We start from the raw sequence: 16,490 nt of genomic DNA on the forward strand, positions 1-16,490 counted from the left end.
GTATGTCCAAAACTTGTGTCAGCATGGTGAGCGAAGAGTAGTGAAGTATTGCCATGACAACGTTGCACATGGTTCGTGTCGTTCACACGGTACTATGGGGATAGCACCACGCCTCCGAACTCGTCTAGAGGCAACGTTAGAAATAAGAGTATGTATACCCTAACTTTAGCCTTAGTCTAGGCATTGCCTAACTTAGCATAGGCTAAATACAAGTAGAACTTAGTTGAAGTAAATCCCAAAGACAGAGCACGGACTGGATCAAAGGGAGAAAGGGGCCTAGTGAAATTTCCCCAAGAATATTCTTACAAACTTTCAATTTATTACCATGTTACTGTTACTGTCAAACGTTGCCTCTAGACGAGTTCGGAGGCGTGGTGCTATCGAAAGCTGGTTTTCTTTGACGCATTGGTTTATTTCTCCAACCAAACGCTGTATGGAAGAAAAAGTTTCTTGCAAAACATTCATTATGAATGATTACATTAAATGAACTGCTTTGTTTGGACAAAGCTTTGGCGCGACTAATACGAATAAGGGCTTGAAGATATTCTCAATGGTATATTTTCCACCTACTGCAGCAGTTTAAAACGTATTGTAACGCCGCCAACGTCTGGTAGTGAAAAACCTGTCTCGAAACCAACTGGAGGAGGGTAGGGGAGGTAGATGGGGGACGGGTACAGATTAACTCTAAATCAGGAGGCAGACACCAGAGTTGTATGTTTAATAAAAGTATAATTTCTCATCTCGTTCTACATCTACAGCGTATAATACACAATATTAACATTTGCCCAATATAACGTACTGGGGTCGGGCACAACCCAAGGATACGCAGGCATAACACTGGGGCTGCGCAAGGGTCGGGCAATCTAAACGTCGGCAATCCACCGGTGTCGGGCAGCACAGGCTTCGGGCATTCCGCTTGACTCGGGCAGGGCAGGTGTCGGGCAATCCGCTGGACTCGGGCAGGGCAGGTGTCGGGCAATCCGCTGGACTCGGGCAGCGCAGGTGTCGGGCAATCCGCTGGACTCGGGCAGCGCAGATGTCGGGCACTCCAAAATGCCTAAACACATTTGTTTGGACTTAGGCAAATATCAAAGGCTTTACCACGAGCCGCCGGAAGGAAAGTTCCTCGTCTTGCACTCGACCGACTCTCCGACTCTCTGACTCACTCATTTACGAAAGAACCCTTCATTAAAATACCCCCCGCAGTGGCGTAGGAAGGTACTATTGAGTGGGGGGGCTAAAGACTGATGGCCGGCCTGGGAGAGTGGTCTAAGGGGAGGGGGTGTCCCCCTCCCCTTTGGAATTTTTTTGCATTTCCAGGTGGCCTCAGATGCAATTTGGTGCAATATAGCACACTTCAACACCCACTCCATTTTGTAAAGAATTTTGCATTTTCACCTGGCCTTAGATGCAATTTGGTGCTTCAAATGAGATTTTTTTCTCATTTGGAAATGAAAAAGGGGTTTTCTGACTTGCGGAGCGGGGGGGGGGGCGGAACGATACTTCCGCCCGCCCCATATTTTTCATTTTTCATTTTTCAGCCCCCCCGGTTCCTACGCCCTTGAACCCCCGTATACACACGTCCGTACATAAACTGTAAAAAAAAGGCTTAGACCAATCATGGACTACCTGTATATAACTACGATGAGTTGCGACCAATGGGATCGACTCACACACCCACCGCCGTGCCTGCCTATGCCAGTCACGGGAATACATCGATATAGCAAAATTACGTAATCAGTTCCTGTTCCGGATAAACATCTCTCGTTACCTCCACGGAGCGCAACAGATGTAACCCCTGAGGGAACGAAACGTATCTCACTAAGGAAAAGTCGTAGCTTTCCGCTACAGTATATTCAACCATAGTACCGTGTGAACGACACGAACCATGTGCAACGTTGTCATGGCAATACTTCACCACTCTTCGCTCACCATGCTGACACAAGTTTTGGACATACTGAAATAAATCTCGACATATACGAAACGTTGGCGCGCGCCGAAGTGCCAAAATTATAGCACGACGTAAATATAGCATGTTGACATGACCAATGTAGTAATGGCATGCTGTTACAAGTTTTCGACATGCTGATGTTGAATTTGACATGTTGATAGACGCAATGGCATATTGTATTTTATTTCGACATGCTCATATGGAATTGTAACATGCTGATATCGAATTGTAACATGTTGATATCGATTTGGACATATATATATTAACTTGGACACTTCACTTTCTTTTTCGACATTTATGGAACGTTTGGCTCTCCGTAATTTTACCTGTTTTTTTTTACCTGTTTTTGACCTCCATGCATACACATACTGGTAGGTATATAAATGATCCTATTCGCCAAACACACTGTTTTCTTTATTTACAACTATAGTTCTAATTAAAGGCTAAGGCCATGGCATGTCGTCAACTTAAAAAACGTTAACCTTCATTTCCTGTGTGAGAGAACGCAACGTGATAGGAATGATTACGTAATATCATCTTTCATCGGCCCTCTCGATGTTGACCGCAAACGTGGAGATGTTCAACCAGACTTTGTTGTCTTTTTTCTACCACAAACATCCGCACTATTATTTGATATCGTAAATTTTCACTGTCGTAGTTGCATACACATACGTATAAGTTTGTTAGACCAGGGAGTTGTTCAGACCACCAACGTATTTATACCCTGACAAGGTTAGACTGCTCATGTACGGATGCACCAAACGCAAAATCGTAGAGCCGAAGTTGCGAAAAAGTTCGAAACGCCTAAATAATAATTTTATAAAATGACGAGACCAAGAAACTGGTGTGTGGCAGAGGAAGACTCAAGATTTTTCTTTTTTCGGACTTGTCCGAAGTCTACTTTTGGAACCAAAGAGCCCTTGTCAACAATTACATGAAGATTCGAAATATACCGCCGATCCCAAACAGCATTAAAGCAGCATTTTGCGTTGGGTCGCTTTTTACCACTTTTTTAACATGTGCATCGATTTTTTTACATGTATCAATCATAAAACAGCAATCTAAGATACCATCCAAGTTTCACCCTGCCAAGAGCGTTAATTAGCGAGTAATTAACGATTTATGTCGATAAATGAGAAGAGTGTCCTCGACAAATTTCACAGTTAAAATTAATCGCATACAATTCCGCCAAACCCACTAGTTTGAATTCAACCAATCAGAGATGCAGGTTTAGTTATGAGCCGTTGCTAAAAATAGATTCAAGACTTCGCGTTGGTTGTACCAGGGAGTTGTTATGCAACTCCCTGGTACAACTGCCATATAGATTGTACACAAATCAAGCGTGGTGTTATATTACGTATCTGTCAATGACGTTCGTAGTGTTTAAATATTCATATTATGGGCGAGGTTTATTGGGTTCCCAACGGAAAATATCTTGGAGAACAACAAAGTTGAAAGTTGCAATTTTTTCGACTTTTATGCCACCATTTGAAGTAAAATATAAATAGATTAGCTAGTTATGTATGTCGTTATGGCAAAGTGGAATCAGTGAGGTTGAGAAAAATCATAGAAAAGGACGCAAAATGCTGCTTTAAGGTGAGGAAAATTTTTGGACTTATTTCCGTATAATGAAATATATTTTGTGTTAAGAATAACCAAGTGGAGTTTTTGGTTCTTGCATGTATATGGGTATGCTTTTAAAATAAATTGAAAGTGCATAGCCAATCGCCCCAAATCATAGCACGCTAAAATTGCTAGGCGTTTTCAAAAAGCAGTGGCGTAGGAAGGTACTTTTGAGTGGGGGGGGGGGGGGCTGAAGACTGATGGCCGGCCTGGGGTAGGGGTCTAAGGAGAGGGGGTGTCCCCCTCCCCTTTGGAATTTTTTGCATTTCCAGGTAGCCTCAGATGCAATTTGGTGCAATATAGCACACTTCAACACCTACTCCATTTTGTAAACTTAATTTTGTATTTTCACCAGGCCTTAGATGCAATTTGGTGCTCCAAATGAGATTTTTTTCTCATTTGGAAATGAAAAAGGGGTTTTCTGACTTGCGAAGCGGGGGGGGGGGGGCGGAATGATACTTCCGCCCCTCCACATTTTTCACTGGGGGAGCTGAGCCCCCCCCCCCCCCAGCCCCACGGTTCCTACGCCCTTGCGGAAATGAACAAGCGCTTCTCCACAGAAAACTGCCAGATCATGAGAGGGATCCAATCACTAAATCCAGAGAGTATATAAGGATTTCCTCTCGATGGAAAGCGTCGAACAGTTTGGCCAAGTTTTCGATGCGAGCATGGAAGACCTCAAACACGAGGTTCCGCAAGCACAGAGACTCCTCCAGCGCTAGTTCGCTAACACGGGAGAGACGCCACCACCCAACCTTCTGTCGCTGACATCGTTTCTGGAGCCATATAATGATGTCTTTGCAGAGCTGTTACGCCTTTGTAAAATTGCCATTGCGATTCCGGTATTGAGTGCTGGATGCGAGCGCAGCTTCTCAACATTGAAGCTCGTCAAAACCTATCTGCGGAACACAATGTCAGACACTCGCCTTAGTGATCTCGGAGTTTTACATATCGAAAGGGAACTGTCCGAGGGGATCAATTTGGAAGAATTCGTCGCAGACAGTCATCAGAATAGGCGAATTAACCTTCGCTAAACTGTTTGAGTGAGCCCTAGACAGTGCAAAAGAAGGGCCCGAAGGGGGAATGATAACATCTTTTGTTGATTGGGGAGGGGGGGGGATGGTTACACTCCCAGGCCAGTCAGATATCATGCTGATCATCTTTGAATACTGACAGAAAGAGCATATAGTCTATTCAGATTTTTAAAGAGAACTATCGATGACTTTTTCAGTGATCTGTTTTATCGTTAATAATACCTATGTGGAAATAACATAAAACGTCAGCTAACTAGAGTGACCATCTGTGCCCTACATTGCTGACACAATACCCGATTTGCCACAGTTTGTCATGCAAACTGTTTGGTATGTCTTTTGTACTAGCTTAGTCTGCCCCACCAATCAGACCCTTCGCCCCCTCCCTTTGCCCCCCCCCCAGATGAAAAAGTCTGGCTACGCCACTGAAGCACGCACAGCGTAAGTAAATTAATGATTATGTTAATTCATGAAAATACGATAAATCTTTCAATAGTGCAATCGTTAACTTGTCTGTGCTTGTTGATTAGTCACTATGGCTTATATACATTCTCGTTAAAGTTTGAAATGCAATGCAGATACGGTCATAAGCAATGTATTTCATATATTTTCCGAACACATTTGACAGTTCATGAAATGTCATTAAAAGTTGCACATCGTGCAATTTTTAAACATTGTTATAGTTTTATAAACCTTTTTACACTTTCCTTATTTATCCAAGTGAACCAAAAACGGATACTGGCTATTAAATTTATTTATATTATATTAATATCATTATAATTGCTTTTATGAAGAACACTGATTTGTGTACCATTCCGCTTTGAGGAAATACAGACAATTTTCAGATACATTTCTTTAGAGCAATCGTTTGCATGTTTATGTGTTTATGTTAGAAAGCAAGGCACATCCTGTTGTGAATTCATCTCATAGTTTACCTTTCTTGAATTGTCAAATATTTGGCTGCATTCCTTGTAAGCCGGATACAGCTTTGCAATTCTCACATATCTATTTATTATTACATATCAAATATAAGGAAGTATTACTCATTTCCGTGACGTGATTCAATTCGCAATCCCGTTGCTAGAAGCTAATGTTATTTTACTCAGTCGCAGAACGGTCCAACATACCAAAGCATAAAGTTACCTCAAACAAAGTAATTCATTTTGTGCGTTCATACTGCGAAATCCTGTATTTGAATGTTTGTCAACAAAAGGTCACTCATAGATTTAGACATTTTTTTTAACAACAATAATATTTAATTTTTCAACAAATGGAGTCTTTTTTACAATAAGGGTGCACTTTTGAGGGTAACGTGCTCCTTGTGCACCCCCTCCCCTCCTCGCTTCTACCGCCTCTGTATGTGTCTTAACAAAACCGGTGGGTGTGTTAAGAACAACTCCTAGATCATATATAGAATGCCAAATCAAAGGTGCACAGTCAATCGCTTCAAATGGAGTAATAACATGTTTGAGGTCGCTTTACGTTTGCATTACAGATATAAATAATTTGCTTTCTCTTTCTTTGTTGCAGGCGATTGGACCACAACCAACTCCAGTCACTTTCTTCCAACATCTTCGAAAACTTAACAAACTTGAAATACTTGTAAGTACATTCCATCAGCATAATATGTAGTTGATGTTACCATAGCTCTCAGTGGCGTAGGAAGGTACTTTTGAGTGGGGGGGGGGCTGAAGACTGATGGCCGGCCTGGGGGAGGGGTCTAAGGGGAGAGGGTGTCCCCCTCCCCTTTGGATTTTTTTTGCATTTCCAGGTGGCCTCAGATGCAATTTGGTGCAATATAGCACACTTCAACTCCCACTCCTTTTTGTAAAGAATTTTGCATTTTCACCTGGCCTTAAATGCAATTTGGTGTTCCAAATGAGATTTTTTTCTCATTTGGAAATGAAAAAGGGGTTTTCTGACTTGCGGAGCGGGGGGCGGAATGATACTTCCTCCCCCCATATTTTTCACTGGGGGGGCTGGCGCCCCCAGCCCCCCGGTTCCTACGCCCTTGTCAAAAAGTACTTTCCTGGAAGCATTCACTCTCCATTTGTTCTCAAATATTCTAAGTGAACACCCAAAGCCATTCTTACCAAGGAAGTGATACTTCCCATGTTCGTACACTACAGTACTTGCAAGTACAACTTTCTCAGACAAATTATTCCATAACCCTCTGAGAATAAAAAGGAGTTTTGACAAATATATGGTACTTATAACTTCTGTAGTTTAAGACATTGATCTCTGGTAATTCTGCTTGGCAAACCTGAAAACAAGGTCAGTGAAGGATAAAATGTCTAAACCATACCATTCTTGAAAACCCGAATCAAGTCACCGCGTAATTAACCGACCTATAACCTCCATTGTGGTGGGTTAACTGTCAGAATGCACATTATCAGTGTTTTTATCTTCATGCAGAACTGACATCAACAGTGAATACTATTGTTCTCTGACTCGAGTCAAAGGACGCTTGAACCGCAGTGTGCTAATGTAACTGCCAAGCGTAACTTATTTGTGATTGCAGGTGTCCAACCGCAGTGTAGACAAGCATTTAACGTTATACATTGAATTCGAACTTCTTCATGATCTGTCGTCATATTTTGTGTATTACTATTTTTAAGTTGTTCATGCAAACACATAATGAACACCCTATACATTGCTCTAGACTGACTTTCAAGAAAAAACCGTCGGTGTCATGTAGTGTGGCTTGTCTACAACCCAAACTGATTAGAAAAGATATTTCAATCAATTCTGACTTGATTGTGAGTGAAAAAATGCTACTTGAAGCAAGTGCAATAACAAGCAACGCTGACAGCCATTTAACAAGTCAACGAGTGACACTCCTGACGGTTTCTACTACTACAATCTGTTTCTGTGATATTTTCCGACGAACAAGAAAACGGCGACCACAGTCGCGTAGTAACATACAAGTGCTACCTCCTTAAGCTTATATTATGTACGTACGTGAATCACTGATCTACACTAACTGGATAGGCCGCGCGGCTCCGTTTGTGAAGCAGCCGGAAGTGACTCAGCGGCCATGTTGGGATATTCAAAACATCACCGCGCGCACATACAGGGCATACTGTACGTTGCTATGTCGGTCGGTGGCCGAGAAGGTGATGCGAAGAGAGGCCAAGGAAGGGAAGTGAATGTCGCAGAAACAATCCTTATTGATCAAGGAAGTGAAGGTGAACATTTGAACCCCTGAGAAATATGTGTTATGCCAGACTAAAATGGTTAATATGCCTATTTTCCGTGCAGGAAAAGATATGGAATGGGTCGTCTGTACAGAGACAGACGCTGCAACTGCAATGCAATACAAAGTCTATGGTATACGTCGGACTAGGAACTTGAGGGGCATCCCTTCCTCCATGGTTAGGGCCTTTTAATTTCAAGAAAAATGTTAAGCATTTCTTCTAAATTCACTTTAAATTGGGGGAAAGAATTTCATAACTGGACGAGGCTACACCATCCATGCAACAAACTACATGTATCGGTAGCTAGTATTGGGGAGGGCAAATATTAAATTTTGAGGTGGCTCGCAGGGTTACAAAATTTGAGTTAATTTCCATCTAGAAACTAAAAATGCGAGTTCCATGATAAATAAAAAAATTAGGAGGGAAAAATTCCATGTGTTCTCAGGAAAAACTTGTCGCATAGGGTTTTTACATGCGGCCGGGGTCTTAAGGCAGTGTGTCCAGACAGGGGCGTATCCAGGATTTTCTAACCCGGGGGGCGCGAATTACTATCTAAGCGGAGCGCCAGCATCGGCATCGGAGCGTACAAGAAAATTTCTGGTTTTGATACCCCCCAGATCACCGGAAATGGCACTTCTAGGGCTTGAAAATGACCAACCAGATGTACACTTTTGCCTGAGAACCGAGTATTTCCCAACAGTTTTTTTTTCCATCCATAACCTTTTTGAAGATTGTCACCAGTCACACATCATGTTCGACCTCATTGCATGTCCTGTGGATCATTGCTTTTGTAGGTGATTCTACGTCACGGCCCACAATATCCGAAAGCCCCACTTTTCAAGGTTTTAAGACCATTATTTGTTCAGAATTTGAAAATTCACATTTCTCGTGAATAAAATCACTTCAAAACATACCCACAATGTTGCACAAAATTCAATCTATGGACAACCAATATAGAAAAACCTCCTTAAACCCCTAACAGACAGGTCAAAATTGCACGAGTAGAGGGAAGTTTGATGAAGAATATTGGTCAGGAAATTTTCGAAAATTCAGACACAGTTAATTTATTGGTGTAGAAACATTAAAACCTCTTGTAATGGCTATTATAAAACTTCGTTGAAGGAAATGAAAAATACCAGATATTTCCGAGATCAGATATTTCGAAACCGAACACTACACACATAGGCGTAGGAGGCGCGGGCTGCAGCCCCCCCCCCCCCCAACCAAATTTTTTCCCCTGAAAATTCGGGGAATATGCTGAGAATTTTTCCGGCACCTACTAAAAGAAATATAAATAGCAATTATGTAGCTAAAGGAAATGAATAGTTTAAAATGATCTCCTTGGTAATTAAAATAAAGTTCTAAGCTTGGCCGACTAATTCACCAGTAAAAGAGAGTTTTGATATAATTGGACCTGTATAGCTTTTTCTCCATCTACATAAGACATTTCGTTGTTTACATTAGCATCCGGCGGTATACTGCGCAACTTTCACGAACCGTACGGTGCACGATGCCATTTGATGTAATGACCGATGCTTGCTTATATGATATTGACATTAACATGTTGAACGCGCGCGAGGCGCGCGAAAAATTTTGCTTATATTTTTCGGGCAAGTCGTTACAGCCCCCAAATCCAATTGGCCTCCTAGCTACGCTTTTGACTACACACATAGACAGTTTTGAGGCTGTTCATCCTGGAACATGCATTTCCATGCTCACTGATATGATGTGATATCCGCTCTTTCCTTTACAAATTCGAACAGGCGTGTAGCGAGTAATTTGCCAAGGGAGGGGCGAAGTCTGTAGGCAAACTATCTAAGCGTAGCGCCACCATAGGTTGGCGCGAAGCGTACAAGAAAATTTTGGCCGAAAATGCCTCCCAGATTGCTGGAAATGACACTTCCCAGTCCTTGTAAGTTGCATTTAAGCATTGTCTATTTTGAAATTACTAGCGATATCATAACGAAAATTTGCTCAGGGAGTGGGGGGGGGGGGCGGTCGCCCCCTTCCCGAAATGCGTCATGTTCCCCGACGACTCGGTCGAGTTCAAGACCAGCCACAGTTGGTTCCATATAGCACAATTGTAACAATTGTTTAAGGCGTCCATACACACACACGCGTTATGATAGACCATATATAGTATATATATATAGATACATTAGTGAGAGAGGAAAATGGAAACGTCAAAAATGGAGTTGTCGGTGTAAGGGGTAGGGTGAGGCGCACACCCCCTCCGTAATACTCGATCTGTCACTGGCTATCCTGTGTATATAATAGGGGTCAGCGTTGTAATTATGACTGTTCCTCCTTCTCTTCCCGAGGTCTTGGCGTTTATCTTCTACTCCCTCCTTTTCTCCTTTTTCTCTCTTTCTTCTTTTTCTTTTCCCTTCCTTCCTCTCCTCCTTTTCTTTTCTTTTCCCCCCTCTTTTTCCCTTTTTTCTTCTCTTTTTTCTCTCCTCTTTTCCTTACCCGGGGGGCGCGCGCCCCCAACGCCCCCCCTGGATACGCGCCTGCCAGATGTGGAATTCCTTTCAGGAACCTTAGTGTCCAGTTTGGGGATATGGAATTAACACAATCATCTACAGGGTGCAGGACAAAATCCCCCCGGACAAAATCCCCCCGGACAAAATCCCCCGGACAAAATCCCCCGAGCCAAAATCCCCCTGGACAAAATCCCCCCATGCCAAAATCCCCCCAGGACAAAATCCCCCCATGCTATAAAAAATCCCATCAATTCTTTACAAAAATGCGTCCCCCGGTCCCCCCTGTGTCCCCGGTACCCCTGGTCTTCCCGGCATCCCTGGTACCCGGTACCGTCATCTGGTACCGTCATCCGGTACCTCCACCAGTTCCCCCACCGGTACACCCACTGGTACTCACAGTGGTACTCTCAGTGGTTCCCGGACCAGTACCCCGACCAGAACCCCGACCATTCCCCAACCAGTACCCTAATAATTAGCCTGACAGTTACCCTGACAGTTACACCCACCGGTACACCCAAGTACCCCCACTGATACTCTCAGTGGTACCCCACTGGTATTCTCAATAGCTCCCTGACCAGTACCCCGGCCCGTACCCCGGCCCGTACCCCGGCCCGTACCCCAGCCGGTACCTCAACCCGTACCTCGACCGTTACCCCGACCGGTATCCCAACTGGTATCCTGAAAGGCACCCTGACACGTACCCTGACACGTACCCTGACACATACCCTTACTAGTACTGGTACAATGACCAGTACTTTAACAAGTACCTTGACCGGTCACATGAACAGTACCTTGACCGGTACCCTCACAGGTACCCTAACAGTAGCCCTCACAGTTACGCTCGCCAGTACCCTCACTGGTACCCTGACCAGTCCCCTGACCGGTACCCTAACCAGTGCAATGACCCATGCCTTTCAAGACTGTCACACCTGGGCCATCCCTGGTTGTTGCAGGCAGGAGTTTGTATGGGTCAGGGGGATATTGTCTGGGGGCGGGATCTTGTCCGGGGGAATTTTGTCATGGGGGGATTTTGGCTTGGGGGGATTTTGTCCTAGAACCCATCTACAGGTCATTATTTTTGTACATATATTCCGTTTTTTTTTTTAAAGTAAATGCAGACAGACAACTATTTATAGTTCATATGCACAGTTATATCTTTGCTGCAACAGCAATTTATTTAGCAGTTCTCCACAATTTCAGTTAAAATCTTCATATTCCTCAGCTTTTTACAGGTTGGTTCCCACAGTGACATACATGTAAGTAATGCCCTAGTACATACATATAGTAATATATGGACGGTCGTTGTCATATGCGCGGTGATGTTTTGAATATCCCAACATGGCCGCTGAACAACTTCCGGTGACTTCACGGCTCGCTATACAATCACCGTACGCGCAGCCTATCCAGTTAGTGTAGATCAGTGACGTGAATTTGACAGAAAACTTGAGGGTCAAAGGTGAAAAAGTGAAGTACACTACATGATGCGAGTTAGTATTAAACGTTAGGCCTACTTCAAGTTGATTCAATGACTAGGATATACCGGCATTTTAAATTTATTATTCCTCTCGACAATTTACGGTACAATTAAAGGCAGGAGCCCAGGAAGTTATTGACCAAGCGATTTTGCCAATTTTTTGACAAGTTCGCTTCGTTGTAATACGCCTCAAATAGAACTTAGAAGAAAAGGGGCCTCTACGGGCTCTAACTTAGGCCCTAGGTAGCGTACACACTATTTCTAGACTGAAGTCTGTGTAGGCTAGGTCACAACATCAAAGGTGAGACCTAATTTCGTGCAGCTATTTGATTAATTCGATTGATGCTTCACGTTCCTTAACCTTCAGCTTTCATTTAAAAAAAAAACGTGTGTCTTTGTTGTTTGCACCTACAAATCTGTTAAAATTTCGTAGAAAATAACATTGTCACGTCCAACTCCAACTTAGCAAGAGCTAGGCCGTAAGCCTATTTAATCAGTGAAGCCAGGATAGTGTTAACATATCAACATTGTTAAAACGTGAAGTGCTCCTAAATCCTAATTTCGTTCCTGTTGTCGGCTACTCCAAAATCCTAAAATTTTATGGCAACTATATAATTAGTTTTGAATCAATATAATATAGTAACAAGGAATATTATTGCTTCAGAGACTGACATGCACCAGTGCAGTGAAATGCTTACAGTCTTCAATTTCATGGGGGTGAAAGCCTCATGTGTACCCCTTCTCCCCTCTGGGTCAGACATTGGGCCAAGATTGGGGTTGATATATTGGAGTCCAAGGAGTCAAAGGACACTAGCATATTATCATATTCAGGTTTACTAACTGCTCTTTTCCACTTTAAAACAGACCTTCAACATCAGGAAGTAAAGAGAAAAGAAAGGCTCAGCACAAGTTACCTGTGCTTCACAAAAAGAGGAAGAGTAATAAGGATCAGCCAGTTGTCAGCCCTTTAGAATTCATCAAGAAGGAAGTCAATGCAGCATTCTTAGGTGAGAACCCTTAGAAGCTGTCAGGTACGGTAGCAGTACAATATACTGCCTCAGGAATTGGAACTGTTGTGGTTTTAGAACAGGGGGCCCCTACTAGCCAGATTGAGCATGCCAGACAATCTAATCTGGCCCACCAAAAAACAAAGGGAAAAAAAACCCAAACTTTTTGGTTCACCAATTTACTGAACAAAAAAAAAAATTGAAGAGAATTTGAATAAGCGTTAATTTTCATTGATTTTCATTGATAAAAGTTTGTCCTAGATGCTAAAACAATCATCTTCCATTTTCAGCAATCTATTTTTGGCCTTTTGTTAGTCAAAATTTCCTCCTGTGGCTACCATGGTGGGCCCGCATACTGTATGAGTAATATTCAGCAGCCCACAACTAAAAGGACAGTAGGCAGCTGTTAAATTCATTTTACATCAGTTTCTGTTCAACAAGTGCAATATGCATGAAGTTCATACTTGGTAGAAAGCTACCCCTTAGCAAATTCTCAGCTGCAATTGTTATTTAATTGCCAGTGGTCAACCGTAAAAAACCCTATAAATGACCTTACTGAAGTAAAGGTTAAGTGAAATTAGTATGCTTATCCCTCAACCGAGTTCTTACCACTTGCTGTTACTTAGTACGTCAAAAATTGTTTGAGGTCCACACCACCTAAAAATCTGAAACTTTGTTAACAGGTTATCTCACCATGTACAGCTTACATAAAGTTCACACTTTGAACAATTAGAAGAATGTATTCGGTATCTACCACCTTAGTAAATTCTTCACTGTTATTGCTTTGGGAGGGGCCAAAGGTCATATGAGATAACCAATGGTCTAAACCTGAAAACTTTGTGAATGAGCTAACCCAAAGAATAAAGCTACATAGAATGTCAAATTTGTTCCTCTGATTGAATACTTGCCATCTATAATGTTAACTTTTTTTTAGGTCAAATGTCATTTGAGGTCAATTTTAGTTAAATTCTGAAGACATATCTCACTAAGTACAGCTTGCATGAAGTTAATGCTCAGTATGAAGACACTCTTAGTAAATACTCAGCTGATAGTGTGTTGGGAGAAGTCAAGGTCATTTGAAGTCACTAGCAGGGTTTTCGTTAGTAGCCGGGACCCGGGGCAAATGACTCGCTTACTGCACGTACAGGACCCGGCTACTTTGCAACGCTCAGTAAAAAAAAAAAAAATTAAAATTAAAAAAAAAAATTAGACGAAAAAAATCGAGAGAAATAAATACTATATAAATACTAAATTCTATCACAGACCTAGTTGGGTATTTTTTGGCAGTAAAATCCTACTCACTTTGTAGGTACCGTAGACCTATTATCATTTTGTTATGATGGCACTTCATTTAATGCAGCAAGTGCGTCACACCCTTGCTAAGTTCGGTTCAGTGGCATAGCTACCTCCCTAGGCTCCATGACCCGAGTGTTAATAAAAAAAATTCAGGAGAAAAAAAGAAAAATAGGACAGAAGAAAGGGATGATTGGGAGGGGGCAATATCATTGACCAAACAACTGTATATTGCACCATTTTGCATCTAGAGACTTTTTAAATTGCAATTTTCCGGCAAAGCGGAGGGGGAGGGTTAGACCCCTCCCCCATGTCCGCGTACAGACAGTCCCGCCTACTTTTCAACTTGACCCATCTACTTCATTTCTCAACAAAAACCCTGTTTTAGTGGTCAACAACTGACAACTTTTCTAGCTGAAGAAGTGAAGTTTTGGTAAATTTCAAATTTGATAGGAATTAAGCATTTGTCTTCTATTTTTTTGGCTGTTTCGGTCAAGGTCACTCAAGGTCAGTTAATTTCAGTCTGAAAAACTTCTTAAACATGGTACCTCACCATGCACATGGCAATATTAGCCCTAGACAAGAAGAACAACATGAACAGATCTTTTACTTGACATGTGGATTCCTACACACATCATAATATTAAAAACCTTTGAAAACATGATAACTCAGGGTTGTCCACACCATATCTTTGAGTACACATTTAGTTCTCCTTTGCTAATAGTTGCAAGAGATTTTTTTTTCATTTCACTGTGGATCCCATGTACTCAGTAGAACTCTCCCCTCCAATGCTCTACAATAACAATAGGCAAAGGAATCACTAAGCCCTGTGGCTTTCTGTTTGCATGTCAATTACACCTGATCTTTGAGGACAAAAGTCTGACATTACGCTACTTTGACTTAAGTTACTGATATATTCATTTTCACATTTTGTAACAAATTTTTCTTTCAGGCAAATGGATACCATTATGAAGTTATTGGTGGCATCCACAATCCAGACAAGAATGTAAAGATACAAAACTTTGGTTAGCAAACAAGCACATCAAAATAGGGGAAACCAGGCATCAGATGAGCATTGAGGTAAAGGTGACTACTATGAATGTTGTTTTTGGTTCCTTGCTTTAGCAAAAGGAACCTATGCAGTCAGGTTGGCGTGTGTGTGTGGGTGCGTGTGTCTGTGTGTGTGTGCATCTGTGACGCTTGCTTGGGTACGCTCTATCTCAATAAGGGAAAGTTGGATTGATGCCAAACTTGGACTATAGATCCGCCATATGGAGAAGGTGTGCCCTATTGTTTTTGGTGCCCACAAAGGTCACCAAAGGTCAGTTATGGTCAAAAAACCGAAAATATTAAACCTGCAATAACTCCCAGTGCCAATGTGTGACAAGATTGATATTGTGGGACAAGTTGTGAACTGGTTAGGGGAGCATTTTCAAACTTAACGGTCATGTGATCCGAGGTCACCAAAGGTCAATTAATGATAAAAAACTAGTATTTTTGTGATAACTTGAAAACAAAATGTCCGTTAGGGTTGGGAGTTGCTTCAATGTTATCCTTTTGTTGACCCGCATCTGGGTGACCCTTGACCTCAATTTGACCTCTGGTGACCTTTACATGTTTTTGGGGATTTTTACAGTTTTGATGCTATTTTCAGATGTCAAAGGTACCTTCTGATCATAAATGTCATCAGGTTGACCCCGTGTGACCTTTATATGCGAGGTTATATGGGGTCAAAGTTTTTCGGTCGGAGTTAGGATGGTTGTACAGACTTGTCGTTTTGTTTTTTGGAATCAGGAGATTAAACTACACCTGAAACCAAGGTCAAAAGGTCAAAGGTCACATTAGAAAAAATGTGCTTATTTTGGGAGGAAACGAGCAAAAAAGAAAATGTTTGGTTTTGATGCTAGATTTGGATCTCAAAGGTACCTTCCGATCAAAAATGTCAATTGGTTGACACCCGTGTGACCTTCGTGTGCGAAGTTATACGAGGTCAAAGTTAATTTTCAGACATTTAATGCAATAACTCCCAGTTCCAAGGTGTGACATGGTTGATATTTTTGGACAAGTTGCAAATGGTATAGGGGAATATTTTCAAACTTAACGGTCATGTGATACGAGGTCACCAAAGGTCAATTAATGTTAAAAAACTAGTATTTTGGGGATAGCAAATGGGCAAAGAAAAAAATGTTTGAATTTGTATAGTTTGATGCTCTAATTTAGGTCTCATCAATCAAAAATGTCAATAAGTTGACCCAAGGTGACCTTTGTATGTTAAGTTATATGAGGTCAAAGTTAATTTTCAGACATTTAGTGTAATAACTCCCAGTACCAAGGTGTTACACAGTTGATATTTTGAGACAAGTTGCAAATGGTATAGGGGAATATTTTCAAACTTAATGGTCATGTGATCCGAGGTCACCAAAGGTCAATT

At 41.9% G+C, this 16,490-nt stretch overlaps 1 protein-coding gene and 2 long non-coding RNA genes across 7 annotated transcripts in view; 2 read left to right on the plus strand and 1 right to left on the minus strand.

Moving 5' to 3' along the window:
- LOC139977164 (uncharacterized) overlaps nucleotides 1-16,490 on the plus strand; it is a 371,700-nt gene that overhangs the window by 85,776 nt on the left and 269,434 nt on the right. The gene's annotated exons all lie outside the window — the stretch shown is intronic.
- The window catches only part of LOC139977217 (uncharacterized), a 58,179-nt gene that overhangs the window by 31,245 nt on the left and 10,444 nt on the right, over nucleotides 1-16,490 (minus strand). The window lies entirely within an intron of this gene.
- Nucleotides 1,553-15,862, plus strand: LOC139977209 (uncharacterized). The gene is made up of 2 exons (XR_011796467.1): nucleotides 1,553-6,207; nucleotides 15,012-15,862. It is a non-coding gene; the product is annotated as an uncharacterized lncRNA (long non-coding RNA).

The sequence above is a fragment of the Apostichopus japonicus genome, chromosome 12 (assembly GCF_037975245.1).
Source record: "Apostichopus japonicus isolate 1M-3 chromosome 12, ASM3797524v1, whole genome shotgun sequence".
In the NCBI taxonomy this organism is placed as follows: domain Eukaryota; kingdom Metazoa; phylum Echinodermata; class Holothuroidea; order Aspidochirotida; family Stichopodidae; genus Apostichopus; species Apostichopus japonicus.